Genomic DNA, 27092 nt, shown 5'->3' on the forward strand with positions numbered 1-27092 from the left:
TTTTATCTCTGTTTTTTGCAGCCTGTTATCAGTCAGTGTACCTATCTGAAACCCCTTTTCTTTGCCTCAATTCCACCTCAGTTGTATAAAGAAACTGTATTTGTTCTTTGTGTATTTGTTACATCATTTGCAGTTTCCCATTACAAAAGTAAACTAGTCATACTGTTGCCCTTAGATCTAGACCTGTCGTAAGTGTCATTTTGATCTTAGGAGTGAGTTTGTTTGCTGTTCACAGTTGATTTAGCTTTTACTTTTGTCGTTTGGTTTGAATTTATGCATTTCTAGTGTCGAAACAAGTAAATCATAAGGTGTCGTAATCGTCTTTTTGATTTTGAAAAAGGAACTTGTTTATGTTTTCACTTGAAATTGAATTCAAATTTGTACAACAGCTTTCATTTTAGGCATCAATATTAAGGAAGCGAAAACAAATACATGCATTTGTGCATTTGCATTTTGATAGTTTGCATGCTTTGATTTAGGGAAAAGTGCATTACAGTGTGCTCTATGCTCTTTGAGAAAAGTTGTATCTTCCTTTTCCCCTTGTAGCTAGGATTTTCATTGTTGAAAAGATATAAAAGCTTGCTTATCATCTTTAGACTGCATTTAGGAATTGTATCATACATCTCGTGGTGATCCAAAAAGGCAAACTTCTAACAAAGATCAACCTAAAATAAATTGAATGAACTTAACAACGCTTTGTAACTTAACGCACAACATAGAGGTCTAGGCTAGAGACGTGTTCCGGCATCGTAAAACATGGTGGCTGTCGATCTCGCTGATTTTTGGGTGATTCCTCCTGAGGGACGATAGCGCCAGTACGGATTGTGCTCCCACGTACCATCAAGTATATATTGGGAGACCCCTATAGGCATAAAACCTTTATCCTTAGGAAGCCGTGTAGGCCGCCCTACTGATCGCAATGCACTGAACACAGCATTCAGGAAGATTGACCACCCGTACCGTAAACAGTATTCTGCGGTTTTGCGAAAAGTTTGGCACACCCTCTACCTAGAACTCCAGAGCAGTTCCTTTTGGCCTTTTTCAGACTCTATAACGGAAAAAGTCCATCCGAGCATTTGTCACTTCGGGCTCGTTAAAACATCGAAGGAGACTAGAGTCATCTTTAGCTTTTTCTCGACTCTTTAAAATTGAAAAAGAAAGTTGTGTCTAAAGCGTCGTTAAAATTTATTTTAAACGGAACAATCACCCCTTTTTCCTGCGTTGATCTTTAGGTTGAGAAAATGGAGCCCACCAACCAAGGAATTCCCTTTGGTGGAAATCCTAGTCCTTTCTCCTCTTGGGGAGATGTTGGTGCGCCCCATATGGCCACATTGTCGCTTCCAGGACTGACAATTGGCTTGTCAGTCTGGCTCTTCTCAACCAATGTCGTTCAGAACACAACTATTCCTGAACAGTCGAATCAACAGTTAGACCAGTCCAGAGTTGCCCACCAGCCTTCTACATCCTCTAATTCTTCCTCTCCTCCTTCCTCTTCGCTTGACGGAACCGGTAAAACAAAAAACCAAGTTCCTAAGGAGAAGAAGGAAAATAAGAAGAAAGAGAAGAAGAAGAAGGAATCAAAAGCGACTAGGGGCAAACAAGTGTCGTCGCACAAAAATCCACACAAAGCACTGACTAGGTCTAAATCGCCATGTGTCATATGCAAGGGAGACCACCTCCATAGAGAATGTCCCTGCATCCCTCAGATACTAAGGGACTGGTCTCCCCGTTTGCACAATCCGGTAGCATCAACCTCTGATAGCCATGTTGAATGCATACCGTCAACTAGCAAGAGTGAAGTCCTTGGACAAAAAGGGAGAGCTAGATCCCCCTGTAGACTATGCGAAGGCAACCACACCATCCACCGTTGTCCCTTCTTAGACGAAGCAAAAAGAGTTTTGGATGATCGTCCAGTTTCACCGTTATGACTTCCTCCTGGATATAAAAAACTCTTTCCGAGTCCTTCGCTAGTTGAAAACCCAGCTGGCCCGCTCAAGTGGTCAGCTGAAGCGCCGGTCATTGAAGCTAAACCAGCTGAATCCATACCTGATGAAATTCAAAAGGTCGAGGCGGCAGTTGACCTGTTCTTGCCTTCAGAGGATTTATCTTCGAATGATCTAGTCACTAAAGAGGATAAAGATGACACCATCCAAATTCTCTTCATCAACACAGACTCCGACGAGCACGGGGGCACTCCCCCCATTCCTTTATTGCAGGAAGGAAGTTTGTCAGAGCGATACCCGGCCGTTTACTCGGTCCCACCACCAAGCAACCTAGTTGTCTCCTTCGACTGGAACCAACTAGGCAGACCCCGTTTGCTAGCAAGCATGCCATTTAGAATTATCGTCCAAATATACAGAATGGTCATGGCTGGCACCATCATTGATGAAGGGGCATCTGTGAGTATCCTTTCCTCCACTGCTTGGAAAGCGCTTGGTCCGCCAGCGCTTTTGCCTGAAATGAGAAATCTGACAGGCTTTGATAAAGGAACCAGTCGACCTTTAGGGATCCTCCCCAATGTGCCTATCACATTGAAAGGGAAGACCGTTCAAATGAACGTGATGGTCATTCAAGGACCCTTGGATTATAACCTACTCCTTGGACGAGACTATATATATTGCATGGGAGCCATCGTCTCCTCACTCTTTAGAGTAATGTGTTTTCCGCACGAAGGAAGAGTGGTCAAGCTCGTGGACCAGCTTTCATTTCCCGGATCACGCATCGCAAATAGTCATACACCTTCCCTAAATGGTCTCTTCACGCAAGAAATGTCTCAACCTACGGTCCGTCCTCCCGATGAGCGCGAGTGATTCGGAAGGATATCACTGGAACCCAGGGGGCATGCGTCCTGGTCTGCTTCGGCAGGAAAACTTTGGGTATAGGGTAGGTTTCCACGAGAGAATATGACTAGTCTGTACCCCGCCCATGCTGGAAGAGGGTTATTCTAGAATAAGATTCTTTTGTCAAAGTTATGTGAGTTGACATACGGAGTCTCTCACCTTTTTCTATTGCGGTAGACATTGCCGAAGAAGTGTTTTGTTTGAAAGATTAATAGAACAATCTTTGGGTAACCTGAAAGAGGTAGGCCTTTCCTGGTAGAACAAATGTTTTATCTGCAAATTGAGGGGTAACCTTGAAATCGTACTTTATGCCTGGGGGCATGCAAACCTTTTGGAGTGCAAGCAAGGGGCAACTATTTATTTTTTAAATTTTTAGGTCCTCCCTTTAAACCTGTAGGTCTAACCCTTTAAACTCGTAGGATTAGTCGTTTCCAAACTTGCATAACGAAAGGATGCGGGGCATAGCTTTGGTAAGGCGCAAGCTCCATAAAAAATGGCATCTTACATGAGACATTCTTATCATATGACTGGATTATCGAGCAGTTTTAGCACATAGTTCATGCTCGTTAAAAAAAAAACATAAGATCAAGCAGTTTTAGCACATAGTTCATGCTCGTTAAAAAAAAAACATAAGATCGAGCAGTTTTAGCACATAGTTCATGCTCGTTAAAAAATAAGCATAAGATCGAGCAGTTTTAGCACATAGTTCATGCTCGTTAAAAAATAAACATAAGATTGAGCAGTGTTTTTTCGCGTTTAATCTCGTTAAAAAATGAACTATCTTTTGGTAAATAACCACCGTGAATGTAACATTATCAGCCATTAAAGCCTTGGTCATGTTTGCATCGTCACCTCAACTTTTCCATTGGCCGATCGTTCACCTCCATATGATTGTTTACCCATTTTGAGGAACAGCTGCGAAGAGTGATTTCACTAGCCATCCTTGTGACACTGCCGTGATTGGAAAATTCCAACCTTTACCTGGAATCAGCTGCTAACCCGTTTTTTCACTCGTTCCTCAAAAGACGAGTCTTCTTTAAGCTCTTTTCACCTGACTCGTAAAATATGAAAAGATTGCCGAGTTTTGGCCTTCCAGCTCGTTAAAGCGACCGGAAGTGCTATCCCTCCTCTAGATTTTAATCTTTTTGGACCTGAGGGATTATTGCACAAAAAGATCGAGCGCTTGTTTTGTTCGGCTCGTTAAAGCTATCGAAAATTCATCCCTTTTGTATTGTTTTATACTTTTTCGGACTTAAGGGATTAGATGACGAAAAAGGACTTTCGGAGTTAACTTTATGTAACTTTTCAGACTCTCTAAAAATGAAAAGGACCGAGTTATCTTTGTCATTAGACTCGTTTAAAGCATTAAATAGCGACAAACTTGTCTTTAGACGAGAACGAGTTTCACTATCGCTAGGCTCGTTAAAACATAGCGATGGGTTTTGCCCGAAGGGAAAATTATAGAACAAGCATATGTTATCCTCCTCAAGCTTGACAAAAATAAAGAGGTACTAGTCAGCAATGACTGGGGAAAAATTGGGAGAAACTCAAAGAACTTTATTGGTAGCAAGTCGCTCTTGAAAATGACACTTCCACTCCGTGCCTGAGTCGGGTTGGGTTGTTTCATTCACCGGTCACATCACCATGGTCTTGCCAATACCATCCATCTTTGGGGTAAATGCTACCAATCCATCACACAAGTGTCGCCGATATGTTCAAGAGAAGTCATCCAAAGAAGTCAACCGTGTTCCATCCACTACCATACATTATCCTTCATCCTTTCATGACCGCCATCCTAAACCATATATCATCAGATCGTTTTCACCTCCATCAAAATAATTTGCTCCGTTCCGTGTCACTGATGTGGGATACATTAAGGCCCTCCTTTGATGGATCGCTTCTTGTCGACATCAGCTCATTATCTGAGAAGTTGATCTAGGAACAACCCCTTCAGTACTTTGAAGCTTGCATGCCTCAATGGCAAGTTTCTCACTTCCGGCGACAGGTATACATCAATGACCTTCGACCGAAAGATTTTGCGTGGTGTTCGACGCCAAGTCCTTTATTCACACCACATGAATTGTACTGCAGTACCTTGAGGGTCATTATCATTATCGGTGATTCCTCTCGCACTTGTTAACGGTTTACCTCATTGACCGGTAATCAAGCGATGTCTTTCCATGTTCAACTTCAGAACATCTCTCACATGGATCGACTTGTACTTAGAGTGAAGATCGAATGAGTTTGAAGACCCCGGATCTAGTTTCATCCATCCGGGCTGCGATATATATTCAGGAAAAATAAATACATTGACATGTACATCATTGCAACAGATAATCATCCTACCAAAAGGATGATGATTTCATCAAAATCATCAGTCTACCATCAGAAGATTGTCTATTCTATGTACAGAAAAATGAATTTATAAAGCTGAGCATGGGAATGCCCGCCTCAGCCAGATCATGAAAGCAGTATGAAAAATAATGTATTGTATTGTATCTTATTACAGGCCTCCTCCCAGCATTGGAAGAACTTCGGATCCTCCTAATAAAGCATTTCACCTGATAAACGGCCTCATACTTTAGGGGGCAACTGTTATAGACATTTTTGTGCCTTACAGCATTGAGCATGAAATTTCCATAATTCAAGGGATCCAAAGTCCCTAAAGATGTTGTTACAGCTCCTAAAGGAACAAGGTCAACCAATGACAGCTTCTCTCAGAAGTTCTCCACAAAAAACCACTCAGAAACAATTAATTCAGGATCAATTCAGAGGCTCCACTAGCTGTCTACGCTGAAATGCAGAGATTACACTGGCTTGGTGCACTGCAACGCAGGTAGAAGCACTACCAGGGTGCGCTGAGCGGGAAATGACAAATGGAAAGTTCATTCAACGAGGTGGAAAGACCTTGGAAGCTTCCAGAATATTCTCCAATGACACTTGCCTCAATGAATTCGACTAGTGATGAGTAAGAGGTTCTCAACCTCCAAGTGGAAGCAAGAACTGACAGAGAGAAGCCACAAGTCAAAACATGAGCTGACTCATCCTCTCTGCTCACATCTATATATGGATCTCTCACCCAGAGGTTCAGGAGGCTGGAATTTTGTACTTTGTAGAGAATTGTTGTTGGTTTGAGATTGACATTAGCACATTGGGTGATTTATGCTTTGTTGGAGGAGAGGAAGGGATTCCATCGCTGGGAGGCAGATGCTGGATCGGAACTCACTTGGTTCTATCTCCTCTCAGACTTTATTATCTTATCAATAAACTATTTTAGTTTCTCCTACATGTTGTATACCAATGATGTTTTGTTATGCTTACCTGTTTAGCTTAATCTGATCTTGAGCTTTTTATGAATGTATATCTGTATCTTTGTGTAGTTTCTCTCTCTTGTGATCTTGCAGGAATTTGGTGAAGCTGGGCTGGTGAAGGAGCAAGAAGTTGGGAGCTACTGAAGAGAGGAGAGATTTGGATCGACAAACTAGCGGAAGATACAGGTTAGTTAGATCCTTCTTCCTCACTTGCATTTCATAAAGTAGAATACTCAAATAAGTTTACCTGTTTGTTGCTAAGGCACTATCACCTCTTAGAGTGGGATAGGGGCATTCCGTATTGGATACTTTTCCCAACAACACAGCTTGTCATAGAGAGTCGGTCCTGAAGGAGGTCCTGCTTGTGCTGGAGAACTTGATGAAGTAGTAAGCTGATTTGTGACATAATTATTGAGCCTCGTTGCATATTGGTAACATGTCAATAACCTTCTAGCGCTGGTCAGTAGGCTGGGTAATCCTTTAGTCTGTAGTGCTGCAAGATTTACTTCAAAATTGTCTACATCCCTTTGTATTTCCCGACATCTTGCTTCTAGGGTTTTCACAAAGCCTCTTAATACGAGCACCCTCTTTGTTGTCAATATGGCGTCTGTTCTGTTCATGATATGCAGTGCTTCCAGCTCTTCCTTAGTCTAATGATTTAAAAATTTGATCATTTTGTTGGCCTGCTGAGGCATGTTTCCCAATGCTGCTTTGGCTTTTTGAGTTTCAAACTGAGCTAGGCCAATTAGTTCTACCTGTTCATACATGGCCTGAATTGACCTCCATTGGCTTGGGATTGACTGATTGATCTTGGCCCATAGAATCTTCTTTATCCAAGGTTTTGTCCAAAGACAACTCTTTCTCCAAGGCCTTTATTTTGTCCTTCAAGGCTTTAATGCCCTTGTCTGCTCAGCCACTGTCATTTTGGACTTATCATATCTTCCTTCTAGATTGGCCAACTTTTCTTTGGCCTCTTTTATCTCGGTTGCTTGAAGCTCTAGCTCCTTGAAAGCTTTTGTCAATTCATCCATGCTCATGCTAGAGTTAGGAGTTGTTGTTGTTGCCGTTGTAGCTTCTGTAGCTGTTGTAGTAGTTGGGATAATTGGAGGGGTCGCTGCTGCTTGCATAGGAGGAAAAGTAACAATAGTTGGAACTGTTTGAGGTGGCTGGGGAATCGACTCTCCCTGCTTGCCTTGTAGTGCTTTCTCCAACTCTCCTTCCATCTCAATTATTCTTTGGTTCATTTGCATTAGTAGGTCCAATGTATCCTCAGCTTCTTTCTCTTTCACCAGTTCTCCTGTTTGAGGGTGCTCAGTGGGAAGCAACCTCAATCGCTTTTTTAATGCAGCAATATCATCATCCTTCTTTTTCATAAGTGCCCTCACACCTTTAGGATCCTTATGATCATGTCCTAAGTTCACAATAATGTCCTCCAATGTTTTAATTCTATTGTCTTTGGCTGTGGAGGACATTCTTTCCAAATCAAGCTGAGTATTTGTATTCTTTAAAGATTCTTTCAATCCAGGAGCCAACATGGCCTTCTCTACCAGGGTGGCATAAACCATCTCCCATGTTTGCTTATGTAACTCTATTTGATCCATGGGGTGGATGTCTTTAGCTAGGACCTCCAATATTTTCTTGACATAGTCTACAACTGACTGTGGCTGCTGAACCTTGGGCTTGAAGTGGCTGAGGATTATCCTTTTTTCCTTGATATCATATGCTGCCATCAATCTTTCCTGCTTGGCAGGTGTTGCTTTTAGGAATTGGTCATACAATTGCACTCTTAGTAGCTCATTTTGAGCCTTAATTTCTTTAAAGCTGGCTTTGATACTAGTTGGTATCTTGCTTTATTGTGTGGAGGAAGACACCTCCATGGCATGTTGTTTGTCTTGCTCTTGCTGAAAAGAGCTTGTAGGTGTATGCTGGCTTGCTTTCCTTCTCATGCTTTCTATGACTTCTTCACTAACTTCCTCCTCAATTGGAGAGTCAACCTTTTGCCTCTTGGCTTCGGGCTGCTGTGTAGACCCACTAGCAGGTGTGGAGTCTTCTCGGTCTCGTTTTCTACCTCTTTCCTCATGGGCAGGAGTCTGTAAAACTGGCATTTGGGGTGCCTCTGTTTGTGGTGGAGGAGCTTGTTTTTGGGAGTGTTCCACTGAAGTGGCAGGCTGTTCTGTGAACATTCCTTGTTCTATCTCCATTGGGTCTTTTCCCTTAGCTGTACCTGTTGCTGATGTGGATGCTCCTTGGGCAGCTTGTGAAGCTGCAACTGTAGATGTGCCCTCTTCAAATTGGTATGGTAGCTTGAAAGTTACCAGGTCACCAGAATCCAAGTCAAGAGTTTTTTCAAGATCTTTAGCAGTTTGCTCCAAAATTTCCTCCTGAGTGAATTCTTCAACTAAAGTGCCTTGTGTCGATCCATCTTGATTAGCATATTTTTCAAGGTGTGGGGTTTTGCAGTGATCATAGGGTGTCAATCTATATTTCACTCTTCTGGCACTAATAAAGCCAAGTGGGTCATAAGGGACCCACCAAAAACTTCTTTTCAACTTAAGTTGATCCTTGAGTATCAGGTCAGCATCTTGCCAACCTTCCTTCTTGTTCATGATAAAGGGGCCTAGGTGGTCTTTAAATTTTAGTCGAGCCTTCTTCTTTGTGCTGTGAAAATGAGTCAGATCTGAATTGATAAGCTGCCTGTAGTATTCCAAGGCAAACAACCTCATTGGTACATACCTTGGGAGCCTCTAAGGACAAAGCTCACAGCCATAGATTTTGATGACAATGTGATCCTGGTATAGATACCAATCACCTACTTTGTAGCTCTTAGATAGCTGCAGTATCTTCTGCATCTCATAAGTTATTCTAGGAGGAGGAGCCTTCATTAAGAGGCAGGAGACTGGATAAACAAATTGATCAATGAACTCACAATAAGAGTAAGGAGAATGTTGGATTTCATGGAATACTAATGACCAGAAGATAACAGATCTTCTTTCTCCCTTTGAATCCAATTTCTTGATGGGACACTGGAAGCTTTCAGACTGATAATACACGAACAAATGATAGATGTATGAGGAATATTTGAAAACTCCCTGCCTATCTAGCTTAATGAGATGGTCATGAATTTTGTTTGCTATGAACTTGGCATAATTATACTTCACAACAGGAGGCTGTCCTTGGTTGAATGAAGACAACAGAACCAGCACTGCCTCATCCACATGTTCACATGTTTTGAAGCCTAACACATAGGATATCATGTCTACAAGTAGCTTGCCCACCTCACTGAAATGGTCATATAGGAATGGAGGTGGTTCCTTAGGTTGGCAATCGGCCCTCATAAATGTCTTAGCAATTCTTTCAATCTTGGGGCCAGGGAGCCAAGAGGCCTCATTCAGCAAGTGCTTCATGGAGAAGGGTAATAGTAGCTCAGTTTGTTTGAAATTTAACATTTGGTTGATGGAGTTAGGAGTGATGTAAAAAGTATGCTCCCAGATGGAGACTTAACAACCCTCTGACTTGGCTCATATTTTGCAGCACACCGGTGAATAATCTCAGGAAAAATATTGACAGCGGGGAGGAAATAATGTGGCAAATTGGACGCCCATATTCCATACATGTCAGATTTGTTTATAAAGCTGTTTCTTAGCTGGCAGTAGGTATGCAAATGATTCTTGTTCCCAACTGGGTCTTGAATAAGATAATCTGTGTCAGCCAAGGCCATCGACTCAAGCTCTTTGCTTGCTGGATTCATGGGAGTGATGCTTAGATTTGATGGAGTGGACATTATGGAACTTTTCACTGTCTGAGCTTGGAAGGAAGGTTAATGCAATAGCTGGCTAACAGACTTATTTGTAAGGAGTAGCAGAGGAACCTAGGACTGACCTCAAATGTAACAATAGCTTGACTGCTTGGCTCTTATGCTATGAGACGAACTTTGCAAAGTTTATGGGCCAACTTCCCTTCTCTTGGTGAACTCTCTGGAGTTTAAGACTGCGAGGAGAAATGCAGAAGGGTAAGGAGTTACTATGATTTCAATGGACTGATTTATAGAGTGAAATGAGGTGAAAATGGGCAATGCTGAGCTCTTACAAGGTTTTGTCTAGAGGCCAAGCTTACGGTGAAATGGTAAACGGGCGTGGGTTAACAAGGTTGCTTTTGAAATAAGGGCTTATTAGTGGATTTTAGTGAAGTCTCGGGTGTAGCAGAGTTGCCAATTGAGGAATTTTACAGGCTTGCAGCATGTATAACGAGAAACATGAAAGAATAGGAGAAAAGAAAAGGGAGAACTTGGCAAATACCTGGTTTAAACGGCGTTGAGGGAGGACAAGCTGGTGCAATGGCAAGCTATGGAGTCGTATTGCAGGTTGCAGCAGGTTGGTTGGTTGATTTCAAGCTTTGGAAATGAAAACGGTAAAAATAGTGAAGCAGAGCTTTGCAAATGGACCAATAGAAGTGAAATAAAACTGTCGTTTATGTGCTTTTTATGCAGAAAATGACATTTTGGCACTTTTTCAGGATGACATCAGCGTGACGTGGCAATGACATGGTGGCAGGGCACGGGCATGAAAGGGATGAGGTGGCGGCAATCGTGGTAGAGCAGCGGAGGTGTGGAGGTGACGTCATGGGGGAGGGCGATATCTGGTTTCAGGCGCACCACTTTTGCGCGCAGGCGGTTTCGAAGGGAGGGGATTCACCACAGCCGAGAGGGCGATGCATGGCGGGAGTGCGACGGGAAAACCGCCCATCTTCCAGACGCTAACCCTCGGCATGTCGGGGCACAAAAAGACCCGCCCACCGTATATCATGGGCGCGCTAAATCTGACGGCCAACGAGACAGTTAACACAACGGAAGGTTAGGGACGGGGCCCACAACGTTTTATTTGTTTATTCATACGACGGGGAGGGGGGGGGGAATTTAATAAAAATGGGTTTTATTGGTTATATACAAGCGGGGTTACATATTTACAAGGGTGGAAAATGAGTTTTATAGGATTAGGATTTAAAGGGAAAAGGTTATTAGTGTGACCATATGTCAGACTAACTCCAAGTTAGGATAGAAGGATTGATAGGAGTCCCAAATGGACTACTATTTCTCGGACTAAAAAACATATGGCTATAGTGCCAAGGGGGGGGGGTTATTTAATATTTTTGGGGATTTCATATAATTTTAGTAGTAAATGGGGATGGGGAAATAGTTAGGGACCTACGTAGTACAATTAGAAGTTAATATGGCTTGGTGGAGTGTAAATGGAAAGGGAACAATGATAAGTCTATGAAGTGATGATATACATAGGAATTGCATAGAAAGTGGAAAAATGACTTTTGCACAAGAAATGTGGCTTCTTTTCATGGAGAAAGCCAAAATTCTGACTTAATGTTTCACAAAAATGAAATGAAATCAGGACTTGTTGGGTAGATCCCAAGGTCCTTTAGGGGGATATTAGTAAGAGACTTTTAGGGGGAGTGAAGGGAAGTTAGACATGCTTCCAGAATTCTGTCATCAAAACACTGCTTTGGTAGCTCTGACACTGATGAGATGAGCTTTCTTTGCCAAGGCCAAAACTGAAGATAATCTTGCTTCTACCACCCCAGGATACCTACCCAGCTTAATACACCTAGCATTTTTTTTTACTTCAGGAAGGGTGCACTTAGATTTTCAAACCCTGATTTCTTTTTTCTTTTTAACTGTCGTCCTATCTAAATGTACCCTTATCTCTTCCAAGGGCCGAGATTAAGCAGTTGGGCTCCTTCACCTCTCTGTCTAGCTACTGATCTGCCAAGCTTAAGTTGTTTGGACATATATTTATTCTCTATCTCTAAAACAAGAAATTTAAACCTGAGGAAGCCAAGACTAAGCTGTTTGGTCTTTACTTTAATCGAGGAATCTTTCAAAACTAGAACTTTTGCAGTATGGAAAAGATGAACATTTTTGGCACTTCCACTGTCAATCATGAAATATGAATCCTATTGCAACAGGAGGCTAACAGTGGCTCCACTTGGGGATGAATTTTCCTTGTGAAAAGTCAATAACATCAGGTCAGAATGCCTTAGTCTTAAACTGTTTCTGTACTCTGAAAAATTTCCTTTGCTGGCTGTTTTATTTATGTACATGACAGCAGACTTGAAGAGCTTAGGGCCTTCACTTTGGGCTTCAACTGCAGCAAGTTGCTATCTAAACTAAAAACAAAAATCCTACCTATTTACACTAATCAGCCATCTGTTTGCTGGTTAAGTAAAATGAAACAACCAGTTCAACCACTTAAGCAATTGTAGAAAGAAATGAAATGCTTTATCAACAATTGGTGGAATCAGAAATATTACTCGGTCATGCACCCCCATAATCAAAATTGTGACATATAAAGGCCACTGCTGATATACTTGGCCCTTATAGAGAAAACATGTTAAAGATTTTGATTTGAGAAGATCCTCCATGTAATCTGCTACAGGATCCACAAAAGCATTATGTGGGATAGTTTCTTTTGGACCTTCTTGGTCTGATGGAACAGCTACATCCTCAGTAACAAACCCTGCAACCAATACTTTAGCCTTTGTCTTGAAAGCAAGATTATCCTCAATCTGTAAGTCACAAGGTAGTACAATTTCCTCATGCCTCGGAGAAGGAAGATTTTGGAGGAATTCTTTAGGATCACGAAAATCAAATGACTGAATTTGAGAATGCACAAGTTGAATTTCATTTTCATGTTCTTCCACAACTAAATCAAGGAAATGCATGTTGATTTGAGGCTGTTGTATCGTTTTGACCTTTAACAATACCAATCTCAAAAAAATTTCATCAAGCTCATATTCGGATAATAGCTTCCTGAATTCATCTAAAGCTTGATCTATTGCAAGATCTTCCACACACCTAGTCATCCTGTCTTGACTATTAATTCTTTGGCATATGAACTATTTAGTTGTAGACTTGTTTAAAAAACTTGAAGCTCTGGATCATATCTCTCTTTCAGGTTTGATCCTCCAGTGGAGTCTTGATTGAAAATGAAGTGGAGTCACCAGGTGGATGATTTATCTTTTGGTGTGTCTGATCCCTATCCACCATCACAGATCAGATAACAAGATTTCCTCTTTGAAGCAACCTTCCAAGTTGTTTCTTGGATTTTTCTTAGAAGTTTCCCAGTGGAGCTTTCCAACTTGATTTGTGAAACTAACTGAGGATGTTCCCCAGTGGAGTCGCCATTATGTTAGCACTCAGGTTGTTCCCTTTGACTCCCAAGGGAATACGACCAAGGTAACCACAAACCAATCTTTAGACTGCAGGTCCTAACCTACTTGCAATCAGAGAGGGCTCTCTCTTTATAATTTAACTTTGTTGAGGATGGTTTTAGGTTAGTTATTGAGTTCAAGGGGTTTTGTTTAAGTTTGGTGGGAAGGATGATGCTTTCAAGTAGAGAGGAAATGTATAGTATGATAAGTTCAAACCATTGGGCGTGGAGTCATGAAATAGGATTGCTGGTGCTTTTTCTTAGTCACAAGAGGAATATGGAGCAAGATAGGTACACACGAAACAAACTTTCAGGCTAAATGGAGATGGATTGAAGGCTAAGGAATGAGAGGTAGTTAAGAATATCTCTTTTAGCTTAACAGAGGGAAGCTGAATGAGCTCTATCTAGGAGCAATAAATATTTCCCAGATAACTATCAAACATGGGTGAATTAGGGTAAATATGAGCCAAAGGGAAATCATATTCATTACCAATTCAGATGAAAACATAAATAAGTCACAGAAACTGAGCATAGAGTGCAGCCACGCAAATTCTAAACTAATCTTTCTTTCAGTAACATAGATGGTGACATATATATGATAAAAACATATATATATTTAAAACAGAGAGAAGAAACACTTATTGAGTCATGTTGCAACACAAGAATTCCACATTTAATTCTTCAAAACATTAATACACAGCACACAGTCCATCGTCCAAGCTTTCAGTAGTCTTTGATTAAGGAAAATGTAAAGTATACAGAGCGAGTCTCTCTTGGAGTCAATCAACCTACAAACCCTTTTTACAACGCAGAGGGTGGTATATATACAAAAAGCAAGATACGAAAATATCTAGATGATGAATTAATAGCTCATAACTTCTTCGCCAACCCTTAAGGACTAGTAGCTGAAAGAGTAAATGCCGCAGTAAATATGAATGTAACAGTTGTTCATTCTGTCAGAAAATATTGACTTTTGAGTCCAATTGAGTCGGCTGGGCTGCGCTTTCAAAAATCCGCGCTTTTAGGCTTGCCGTCCCAACTCTTTGCTTTGTCACTACTCCAACCTTCTCTGCGCGTTCCTTAACCACTATGTCCGGTGCCTTCGTTCCTCCTTTTGCTGACTCATAGCTAACGGAGATTTGAAATAAACAAAAAGGGGCAAAAACTGAAATCACCTCGGCAAAATGGCCAACATTGCCTGCCACCAATCCTCGGGAGGTAACTGATGCTTCTGTATCTTGACGAGTGTCTCATTAGCCTCTGTGTACTTGTAATAGTTGGGTGGCATCTCAAACAGATGGTTAACTTCATGTTCTATGTAAAATAAGTTTTCCAGCTTGTCATAGAGAGTCTGTCCTGAAGAAGGTCCTGCTTGTGCTAGAGAACTTGATGAAGCAGTAAGCTGATTTGTGACATAATTATTGAGCCTGGTTGCATATTGGTCACGTGTCAATAACCTTCCAGCGCTGGTCATTAGGCTGGGTAATCCTTTAGTCTGTAGTGCTGCAAGCTTTACTTCAAAATTGTCTACATCCCCTTGTATTTCCCAACATATTGCTTCTAGGGTTTGCACAAAGCCTCTTAATACGAGCACCCTCTTTGCTGTCAATATGGCGTCTGTTCTGTTCATGATATGCAGTGCTGCCAGCTCTTCCTTAGTTTGATGATTTAAAAAGTTGATCATTTTGTTGGCCTACTCAGGCATGTTTCCCAATGCTGCTTTGGCTTTCTGAGTTTCAAAATGAGCTAGGCCAATTAGTTCTACTTGTTCATACATGCCCTGAATTGACCTCCATTGGCTTGTGATTGACTGATTGATCTTGGCCCACAGAATCTTCTTTATTTCAGCCAGGGTTTTGTCCAAAGACAACTCTTTTTCCAAGGCCTTTATTTTGTCCTTCAGGGCTTTAATTTCCCTTGTCTGCTCAGCCACTATCATTTTGGACTTATCATATCTTCCTTCTAGATTGGCCAAATTTTCTTTGTCCTCTTTTACCTCTGTTGCTTGAATCTCTAGCTCCTTGACAGCTTTTGTCAATTCATCCATGCTCATGCTAGATTCAGGAGCTATTGTTCTTGCCGCTCTAGCTTCTGTAGCTGTTGTAGTAGCTGGAATAATTGTAGGGGTCGCTGCTGCTTGCATAGGAGGAAAAGTAACAATAGTTGGAACTGTTTGAGGTGGTTGGGAAATCGACTCTCCCTGTTTGCCTTGTAGTTCTTTCTCCAACTCTCCTTCCATCTCAATTATTCTCTGGTTCATTTGCATTAGTAGGTCCAATGTATCCTCAGCTTCTTTCTCTTTCACCAGTTCTCCTATTTGAGGGTGCTCAGTGGGAAGCAACCTCAATCGCTTTTTTAATGCAACAATATCATCATCCTTATTTTTCATAAGTGCCCTCACACCTTTAGGATCCTCAGGATCATGTCCTAAGTTCACAATAATGTCCTCCAATGTTTTAATTCTATTGTCTTTGGCTGTGGAGGACATTCTTTCCAAATCAAGCTGAGTATTTGTATTCTTTAAAGATTCTTTTAATTCATGATCCAGCGTGGCCTTCTCTACCAGGGTGGCATAAACCATCTCCCCTATTTGCTTATGTAACTCTATTTGATCCATGGGGTGGATGTCTTTAGCTAGGGCCTCCAATCTTGTCTTGACATAGTCTGCAACTGACTGTGGCTGCTGAACCTTGGGGTTGAAGTGGTTGAGGATCATCCTTTCTTCCTTGATATCATATGCTACCATCAATCTTTCCTGCTTGGCAGGTGTTGCTTTTAGGAATTGGTCATACAATTGCACTCTTAGTAGCTCATTTTGAGCCTTAATTTCTTTAAAGCTGGCTTTGATACTAGTTGGTCTCTTGCTTTGTTGTGTGGAGGAAGACACCTCCATGGCATGTTGTTTGTCTTGCTCTTGTTCTTCACTAACTTCCTCCTCAATTAGAGAGTCAACCTTTTGGCTCTTGGCTTCGGGCTGCTGTGTAGACCCACTAGCAGGTGTGGAGTCTTCTCGGTCTCATTTTCTGCCTCTTTCCTCATGGGCAGGAGTCTGTAAAACTGGCATTTGGGGTGCCTCTATTTGTGGTGGAGGAGCCTGTTTTTGGGAGTGTTCCACTGAAGTGGCAGGCTGTTCTGTGACCATTCCTTGTTCTGTCTCCATTGGCTCTTTTACCTTAGTTGTACCTGTTGCTGATGTGGATGCTCCTTGGGCAGCTTGTGAAGCTACAGATGTAGATGTGCCCTCTTCCACTTGGTATGGTAGCTTGAAATTTACCTGGTCAGCAGAATCTAAGTCAAGAGTTTTTTCAAGATATTTAGCAGTTTGCTCCAAAATTTCCTCCTGAGTGAATTCTTCAACTTAAGTGCCTTGTGCCCATGCATCTTGATTAGCATATTTTTCAATGTGTGGGGTTTTGCAGTGATCATAGGGTGTCAATCTATATTTGACTCTTCTGGCACTAATAAAGCCAAGTGGGTCATAAGGGACCCACCAGAAACTTCTTTTCAACTTAAGTTGATCCTTGAGTATCAGGTCAGCATCTTGCCAACCTTCCTTCTTATTCATGATAATGGGGCCTAGGTGGTCTTTAAATTTCAGTCGAGCCTTCTTCTTGGTGCTATGAAAATGAGTCAGATCTAAATTGATAAGCTGCCTGTAGTATTCCAAGGCAAACAGCCTCATTGGTACATACCTTTGGAGCCTTTAACGACAAAGCTCACAACCATAGATTCTGATGACAGTGTGATCCTAGTATAGATACCAATCACCTACTTTGTAGCTCTTAGATAGCTGCAGTATCTTCTGCATCTCATAAGTTATTCTAGGAGGAGGAGCCTTCATTAAGAGGCAGGAGACTGGATAAACAAATTGATCAATGAACTCACAGTAAGAGTAAGGAGAATGTTGGATTTGATGGAATATTGATGATCAGAAGATAACAGATCTTCTTTCTCCCTTTGAATCCAATTTCTTGATGGGGCACTGGAAGCTTTCAGACTGATAATAGATGAACAAATGATAGATGTATGAGGAATATTTGAAAACTCCCTGCCTATATAGCTTAATGAGCTGGTCATGAATTTTTTATGCTATGAACTTGGCATAATTATACTTGACAGCAGGAGGTTGTCCTTGGCTGAATGAAGACAATAGAACCAGCAGTACCTCATCCACATGTTCACTTGTTTTGAAGCCTAACACATAGGATATCATGTCTACAAGTAGCTTTCCCACCTCATTGAAATGGTCATACAGGAATGTAGGCGGTTCCTTAGGTTGGCAATCTGCCCTCATAAATGTCTTAGCAATTCTTTCAATCTTGGGGCTAGGGAGCCAGGAGGCCTTATCCAGTAAGTGCTTCATGGAGAAGGGTAATAGTAGCTCAGTCTATTTTAAATTTAAAATCTGGTTGATGGAGTCAGGAGTGATGTAAAAAAGTATGCTCCCAGATGGAGACTTAATAGCCCTCTGACTTGGCTCATAGTTTGCAGCACACAGGTGAATAATCTCAGGAAAAATATTGATAGAGGGGAGGAAATAATGTGGCAAATTGGACTCCCATATGCCATACATGTTAGATTTGTTTATAAAGTTGTTTCTTAGTTGGCAGTAGGTATGCAAATGATTCCTGTTCCCAATTGTGTCTTGAATAAGATAATCTATGTCAGCCAAGGCCATTGACTCAAGCTCTTTGCTTGCTGGATTCATGGGAGTGATGCTCAGATCTGATGGAATGGCCATTATGGAACTTTTCACTGTTTGAGCTTGGAATGAAGGTCAATGCAATAGTTGGCTAACAGACTTGTTTGTAAGGAGTAGCAGAGGAACCTAGGACTGACCTCAAATGTAACAATAGCTTGACTGCTTGGCTCTTATGCTATGAGAGAGATGAACTTTGCGAATCTTATGGGCCAACTTCCCTTCTCTTGGTGAACTCTGTGGAGTTAAAGACTGCGAGGAGAAATGCAAAAGGGGAAGGAGTTACTATGATTTCAATGGACTGATTTATAGAGTGAAATGAGGTGAAAATGGGCAATGCTGAGCTCTTACAAGGTTTTGTCTAGAGGCCAAGCTTACGGTGAAATTGTAAACGGGCTTGGGTTAACAAGGTTGCTTTTGAAATAAGGGCCTATAAGTGGATTTTTACAGGATTGCAGTATGTACAACGGAGAAACATGAAAGAACAGGAGCAAAGAAAACGAAGAACTTGGAAAATACCTGGTTTAAACGGCGCTGAGGGGAAACAAGCTGGTGCAAAGGCAAGCTATGGAGTCGTATTGTAGGCTGCAACAGCATGGTTGGTCGATTTCAAGCTTTGGAAATGAAAATGGTAAAAACAATGAAGCAGAGCTTTGCAAATGGACCAATAGAAGTGAAATAAAACGGTCGTTTGCGTGCTTTTTATGCAGAAAATGACATTTTGGCGCTTTATCGGGATGACGTTAGCGTGACGTGGCAATGACATGGTGGCAGGGCGCAGGCACGAAAGGGATGAGGTGGTGGAAATCGTGGCAAAGAAGCGGAGGCGTGGAGGTGACATCATGGGGGAGGGCGGTATCTGGTTTCAGTCGCACCGCTTTTGCGCGCAGGAAGTTTCAAAGGGAGGGGCTCCGCCACAGCCGAGAGGGCGATGCGTGGTGGGAGTACGATGGGAAAACCGCCCATCTCCCAGACGCTAACCCTCAACATGTCAGGGCACAAAAAGACCCGCCCACCGTAGATATTGGGCGCGCCAGATCTGACAGCCGACTGGACAATTAACACAACGGAAGGTTAGGGACGGGGCCCGCACTGCTTTATTTGTTTATTCATACGGCGGGCGGGGGGAACTTTAATAAAAATGGGTTTTGTTGGTTATATACAAGTAGGGTTACATATTTACAAGGGTGGAAAATGAGTTTTATAGGATTAGGATTTAAAGGGAAAAGGTTATTAGTGTCACTAGATGTCAGACTAACTCCAGGTTACGATAGAAGGGTTGATAGGAGTCCCAAATGGACTACTATTTCTCGGACTAAAAAAATATATGGCTATAGTGCCAAGGGGGGGGGTTATTTAATATTTTTGGGGATTTCATATAATTTTAGTAGTAAATGGGGATGGGGAAATAGTTAGGGACCTACATAGTACAATTAGAAGTTAATATGGCTTGGTGGAGTGTAAATGGAAAGGGAACAATGATAAGTCTATGAAGTGATGATATACATAGGAATTGCATAGAAAGTGGAAAAATGACTTTTGCACAAGAAATGTGGCTTCTTTTCATGGAGAAAGCCAAAATTCTGACTTAATGTTTCACAAAAATGAAATGAAATCAGGACTTGTTGGGTAGATCCCAAGGTCCTTTAGGGGGATATTAGTAAGAGACTTTTAGGGGGACAGAAGGGAAGTTAGACATGCTTCCAGAATTCTATCATCAAAACACTGCTTTGGTAGCTCTGGCACTGATGAGATGAGCTTTCTTTGCCAAGGCCAAAACTGAAGATAATCTTGCTTCTGCAACCCCAGGCTACCTACCCAGCTTAATACACCTAGCATTTTTTGTTACTTCAGGAAGGGTGCACTTAGACTTGCAAACCCTGATTGCTTTTTTCTTTTTAACTGCCCTCCTATCTAAATGTACCCTTATCTCTTCCAAGGGCCCAGATTAAGCAGTTGGGCTCCTTCACCTCTATATCTAGCTACTGATCTGCAACGCTTAAGCTGTTTGGACAGATATTTATTATCTATCTCTAAAATAAGAAATTTAAACCTAAGGAAGCCAAGACTAAGTTGTTTGGCCTTTACCTTAATCGAGGAATCTTTCAAAAATGGAACTTTTCTAGTATGGAAAAGATGAACATTTTTGGCACTTCCACTGTCAATCATGAAATATGAAACCTGTTGCAATAGGAGGATAACACTTCAAACCAGCTTGGTGCTAAGAGGCATAGGCTAAATCCACATTCAAAGGAAGAATTTTTTGAAGAAACAACGGGGATTTTAAGGAAAGAAGGTGGAGACAGTATACATACATTCCTAGTAGGTGGGACACCTTCCTGTTCATAAAGGCAAAAGCTTGAATGGAAACAAAGTGTTGAAGCTTCATCCTTTAGGTCTTCATCTGACAAGACCTTAGACATCAAAGGAAATTTAAGGAGATAAAGGCCTAAAATGAACAACTAAAGGCCCAAGCCTACACTAAATACTTGAAGATGGCCCCTACTAATCAAACGAGGTTTATGTTAGCTTATGACATCAAAGAAGGGAAAATGTAGATGAGTTTTTTAAAGCCTACAGTACAACAGCCCAAATCTATCACAGACTACCTCAAAATTGATTTTGAGGTTTTAGCCAAAGATATTCACCCCATAGATCAAATATAGTTACATAAGAAAATAGGGGAAATGGTTTATTCTACATTGACAAGCAAGGCCATGATGGCACATGGATTGGAGAATTCACTGAACAACACCACTACTCAATTGCAGCTAGAAAGAGCCTCCTCATAGGCAAAGGACAACATAATCAAATCATTGGAGGATTTGATTATTGGATTGGGCCATAACCCAAAGGATGTCAAAGCTGCAGAGGCCCTAATAAAGAAAAAGAATGAAGATATAGCTGCCCTGAGAAAGCAGTTGAAATTGCCACCACTTATGCATCCACAGACTGCTGAAGTAATTGAAAAGAAGAATGAAGAAGAGCTTATGGACTTGGTCCTCAAGCTAAATGAGCAATTAAAGGAGACAAAACAGGAATTAGAAAAAACACTACAAAGCAGGTAGAGTGAGTTGACCTCTTAGCCTCAAAATGTAGTACTAGTGGTTTCTATAGTAGTCCCTTCTACATTGACAACTGCTCTAGCACCAAATGTCCCTTTGGCAACAATTGTAACTATTGAAGTAACAGGTGAAGGTACATCACAGGTAGGAACTTCAAGTCAGAGCATAGAAGAATTAATCAAATCCATGGAGGAAATGAAGCTCTAGGTCACTGAACTCCAAAAGGTAAAGGAGAAATTCATTACCTTGGAACAAAAGTATGATTTGTTAGAATTTAATTTTGCTAAAGAGGTGAGGAAAAAAAGGCTTGACTCAACACTTTAAAAGACTGGAGAAATATCTTACATTTGAAAAGCCTTTGACTGATATTAGAAAGATATTATGGACCAACATCACTCAATCAATCAAAGATGTTTGGTCATCAATTCAAATCATTTTTAAACATATTGACTTAGTGAAAGTTGCTCTTCAAGAGATTGAAAAAACCAAGGAAGAGATAGGGGGAAGCCTAAAGAAGCTATCAGGTTAATAAAATTTCTAAACAGCAGAAACAGATATCAATTGGAACAACTAAACATTGAGGATAGGACTGGAACCATCCTAGAAATAAAGAAAGTATTGACCAAAATGACTCTAATGAAAAACTTGGAACGAAAATGTTAGAATATGCAGGAAGACATAGATGAATTTATGGAAAAATTTGGCATCTTATAGAGTAAAGGACTTCCAAGTCCTTTAGTCATCAATGATAAGTTAATGAGGCAGGATGATTATGTCAACAAATTACATCAGTATGCAAATAGCCAAGCCAGTTCCTCTGCTAGTTCATCTGCACCCAAGGCATTACCCACAGGAAGAGTTCTCTATGATAGTTTGGAGAACCTTTTTTATGTTGAGCATGAATTGAAACACTTGTTTCCAGTACAACCAAATTTTGTAAAATACACAGAAGCTAATGAAATCTTCATAAAACTAACAAGGACCAGAATGCCAAGGGATGATTGGTGGACCAACATGACAGGTATTTTATGATTTACCTTGGTAACAAGTAAATTGAAGTATCTACCATAGTCAAATTTGGTAAAAGAAGATGAATGATGGTAAAGCAGGTAAAGATTATCAGTCATAGGTAAAAGAGTATCAGTGAAAATCTAGAAACAATAAGCCAGCACAGAATTATGGGCAAGACAACAAGTCACACAATCATAGGGCCTGCCTCCAGCTCCTTCAACAAAAACAGGGATAGCAATCGAACAATTCACATTCAGTTTCTACTTTCGAGACCATCTATCTCTACATTAATGTAAAATATATTTAGTTTTCCTAGAATATATCTGTCTCAGTTAGGAGATATTTTTTTGTAACTTTTGTATAAGTACTTCCTCATTCAAAGTACTGTGTGTGGATTCTTAGACATTTCTGTAGACTCTCTATTTTGGAATAGAAGTGATTTTGAAAAACTATTTTATGGCTAGCTGGACAAAGTAATAAAGCAAAGGACTTTTACAGGATACCTGTGTCAAATAAGAAACAAATAAGTATTCTATATCTTATGTCTTTACAATTTTCTGGTTTAAATATTTCACATGTGTTTCATATCTGAATGATAAACCAAAAACATATTTTAGAAAGAGCTTTACTGCATTCTGTCTTTAAAATCATTTATATTCTTAATGTTTTCCTCCAAGCTATCATAGGTAGGGAATTCTTAATTGCTCCCTGCTTCTTAGTTTGTCATTGTGGCCATTTAACAAAGAATTCTTAATTGCTTTTTGTTAATGATCACCCACTTTCCCTCATCTTGAAACTCTGTTGAAGGATTCTTAATTTCCCTTCCTCCCTTTTAAAACCATTTCACCCTTTCAAGTTATCATTTATATCTTCTTTAGCTATCTTGCCCTGTGAAGCCCTCCTTTGTTGAATCAACCTGATCTAGTTAAGCCATCTTCAGTCGACTCCATAGCCCAATGGCCTGAAATACCTTGTTCTACCCATATGCTCCTGAATTCCACGACCAAAAAAAATCAAAACCCCCCAAGCTTTCATAACTAGCCTAATATCCCATAAAATAAAGCTAAATCTTAAAGAGAGAGCCCTCTTTGAGTACAGATTGGCTAGATTTTGTACTTAAAAGTTGGTGTGTGGTTACCTTGGACCCCTTTCCTTCTTCTAACAACTTCAAGGAAAATTTGAGTGATAACAAGATAAACCACCAATAATGACAATGGCTCTCAAGGTACAACCAACACAATCCACAAATGTGAATAATGAAGCTAAAGTCGAACACCTGAAGAATCATTCGATCGAAGGCCAATGATGTAAACATGTCATCGAATGCGAAGAACTTGTCGTTGAGGCATGCAAGCTCCAAGGTACTGGAAAGGAGTTTCTAGATCATCTTCCTGGGTAATGTGCTGAAGTCGATAGGAAGCGATCCGTTGAAGGAGGGCCATAATGTATCCCACATCATTGACATGAAACAAAGGATATAGTAGATTTGGTAAGTTTGATTCAAGATGGTGGTAAAAAGGTCAGACAATGTACAAGTGGTAAAAATTGCAGATAAGACTTCTCTAGAACATATCGGTGACACGACTCTGGAGTTTAGCATCATTTGACTCAACATGGGATTAGAGGTTGTTAAGGTCCTATGATTCATAGGATCAAATGATGACTGAATGTTTTCTTTTAGTATATCCAATTGTAAATAATATTGTATATTGCAAATGATTTACAAAAATAAAAGAATATATAAGAAAATAATAAAAAATGAAAAGAGGGTATATATAAAAAAATGAAATAGAAAAATAAATTAAAAAAAGGGTGATAAAGAACCCCATGAAAAATAGAACTGAAAGTGATGCAAATTCAAATGCCACTACCAGATAAATACTTTGATTTCTAGAATAAACTTATTGCTATGTGCAGCTTATTTAAAATTATACAACCCTAAGTCATTGTTCAGGTCATACAGTGTAATCATGATTAAACAAGTTTCAATTTTTGTTAATTAGATTAGAGAATAAAAATATCCAAATTGTGTAATCTTGGCTAATAATAGTTAGGTAGATTAGGTGAATAAATTGATCCAACAGTTTAATATGGATAAATGAATTACTAGGGTTAGGTTGCATTTAGATTAGATGATATTCCCTTTTAAAGAAAATAAAACAAGGATCTGCACCTCTAAATGCACCCTTGGTTAGTCAAAATTTTCCCTAGTTAAATGGAGATAAAATAGGTTGAAATAAATCAAAATTATTTTTCTGGTCATCCTATGCTTGGCGTGAAATATAGTTTATCCAAAGTATGGAGTTCATATTGTAAAGTCGCAAACGAAAAAATCAGTTTTTTTGTATTTGATTAAGTCCAACACTACATCCAACCGAAGATTGTCATTATCGGCCATATCAATGAATCTCAAGGCTTTTTTCCCCCCTGCTCTTCTAGCTTTATCGATGGAGATGGGCTCTGAAAAGGTGGTTTCCCCATCTAGCCCCATGCATCTATGTCACCTCCTTGATCTTTTGCACCCCCCTCATGATACCACATACCGCTCATAACCCCCCCACAAAAAAAACCATCTCACCACCATTCCTTCCCGCTAATGTTCCCCACGCCTATTCTACCTCTCCCAACATGAAACTTGTTCCCCTATCCCCTAACCTTTAAACATTTATTCCCCCCCTGTTTCTAGGAAAACTAGTGTCTTTTAGAACGATTAGCCCTCTAGGTTTGGCAGCTACCCTAGAAACAACAGTTTAAAGAAATTCAAAGATTTCCTCTATGTGTAATAGATAAGAGAAAGATAGTGGGACAAACGTGGAACTTTCACTTAATCCCTTGCTTGATCTCTCTCCCCCTTGACAGAACCCACAACTCCTCCCCGTACTTAACACTCTTGGAGAGTGCCTGCACAAGTATAGCAATAGAGGACCGTCAAAGCATCATGATCTATTACAACATAAACATTACAGAATTAGATATATAATGAAAAAATGATAGCATTCACAAATGATAACCTTCACAATTGCTCAATTATATGGAAGAAAACTTGAAGAACTTTATTAATAGAAGGGATAATTACAACCCAGTTGTTTGATCCAGCATCATGCTCCCAGCTTCAATCCCTCTTCACCTCATGAAATAGCAAGATCACACCAACAATACAATGCTCTTTCACTAATTACAAACTATCGGCACTTCCTTGCAATTCACAATATTCCAGTCTATAGATCTCTTAGATGAGGGATCCATTTATAGATGTGTGCAAGGGTGTGAGTCATCTCTGGGGTTTTTATTAGTGTTATTCCACTTGTTACAATTGGTTCCACTTGGAGATTTCTTGGATCTCTTACTCATCCTTGAGCGAATTCAGAGAGGCAAGTGGCATAGGAGAAGTTTCTAGAAGATTCCATGAGCAACCACCTAACAAAATGTCTCGTACATTAGTCCATCCTCACTCATCACACCCTGTAGAAGGCCCAAACAATATGCATCACACCCTGGCAGTGTAACAGTCAATATGCATTGTACTTTGCTAATGGAGCAGTTAGTATGGTTCAATTTAGGCCATTTTTGGATGGTTTCTTAGGTGGAACTTTTGGGGAATGATGTAATCAGATGACTAAGCTCTTTTATGGTATGAAACAACTCTTTTAGGGGTTCATGAGCCCTAGTTTATCGACATATAAGTTTGGGGTTGATGTGCCCAAATATGTCTATAACAGTTTCCCCCTAAAGCTTGAAGTCGTAAATCTTGATGTCGGGTGAAATGATTTATCATGAGGATCCGAGGTTTCAAACTAGAAGGTGAACTGCATAAGTTAAAATACAATACATCATCATAATATAATTTTCATGATCTAGCTGAGGTAGGCATTCCCATGCTCAGCTTTATAAATTCATTTCATGTACATAGATCAGATAGTCGTCTATAGATTCAGACTAGTGATTCTTCAGATTTAGAGTCATCATTCTTGGTTACGATGACCATCTGTGTAGCACCCTTGTACATTTGATGTTTTTATATCCCTGAATATCACAGCCCGGATGGATGCAACTAGATTCTGGGTCTTCAAACTCGTTCAATCTTCACCGGATGTACAAGTCAATCCATGTGAAGAGATGTTCTGAAGTCGAACATGGAAAGACATCACCTGATTACCAGCCAATAATGTGAGCTGTTAACAGATGCGAGAGGAATCACCGATAATGTTAATGATCCTCAAGGTACTACAGTACAATTCACATGGTGTGAATATATGATCCGATGTCTAACACCACACAAAATCGTTTGGTCGAAGGCCATTGATGTCAACCTGTCGTTGGAAGTGAGAAACTTTCCATTGATGTATGCAAGCTTCAAAGCACTGAAAGGGTTGTTTCTAAGTCAACTTCTTGGATAATGAGCTATTGTCAACAAGAAGTGACTCGTCGTAGAGGGCCTTAATGTATCCCACATCTATGACATGAAACGAAGCAAATGATTTTTGGAGGTGAAAATGAACAGATGACACAAGGTTTAGGAATGGCGGTCATGAAAAAATGAAGGTTGGAGGTATTGTAGTGGCTGAGACATTAACTGGATGGTGAATTCTTGATTGAATGACTTCCCTTGAACATTTTGGCGACACTGAGATGAAGTGGTAGTGTTAACCGAAAAATATGGATGGTGTGAAAGACCAATGGTGAGATGACCGTTGAACGGAATAACCCAACCCAAATCAATCACAGAGATGAAGTGAAAGTGCCTTGTTCAAGAGCGGCCTGCTACCATAAATTCTTCAAGTTTTCTTCCCTTTTTCCCTAGTCATTGCTGACCAGTACCTCTTTATTTTTGTCAAGCTTGAGGAGGATAACATATGCTTGTTCTATAATTCGCCCTTCGGGCAAACCTGTTGCTATGTTTTAACGAGTCTAGTAACAATGAAACTCGGTCTCGTCTAGAATGGACAAGT

This window comes from Pinus tabuliformis, chromosome Q, assembly GCF_031772625.1.
Source record: "Pinus tabuliformis cultivar Carrire ecotype Pingquan chromosome Q, CPIR1, whole genome shotgun sequence".
In the NCBI taxonomy this organism is placed as follows: domain Eukaryota; kingdom Viridiplantae; phylum Streptophyta; class Pinopsida; order Pinales; family Pinaceae; genus Pinus; species Pinus tabuliformis.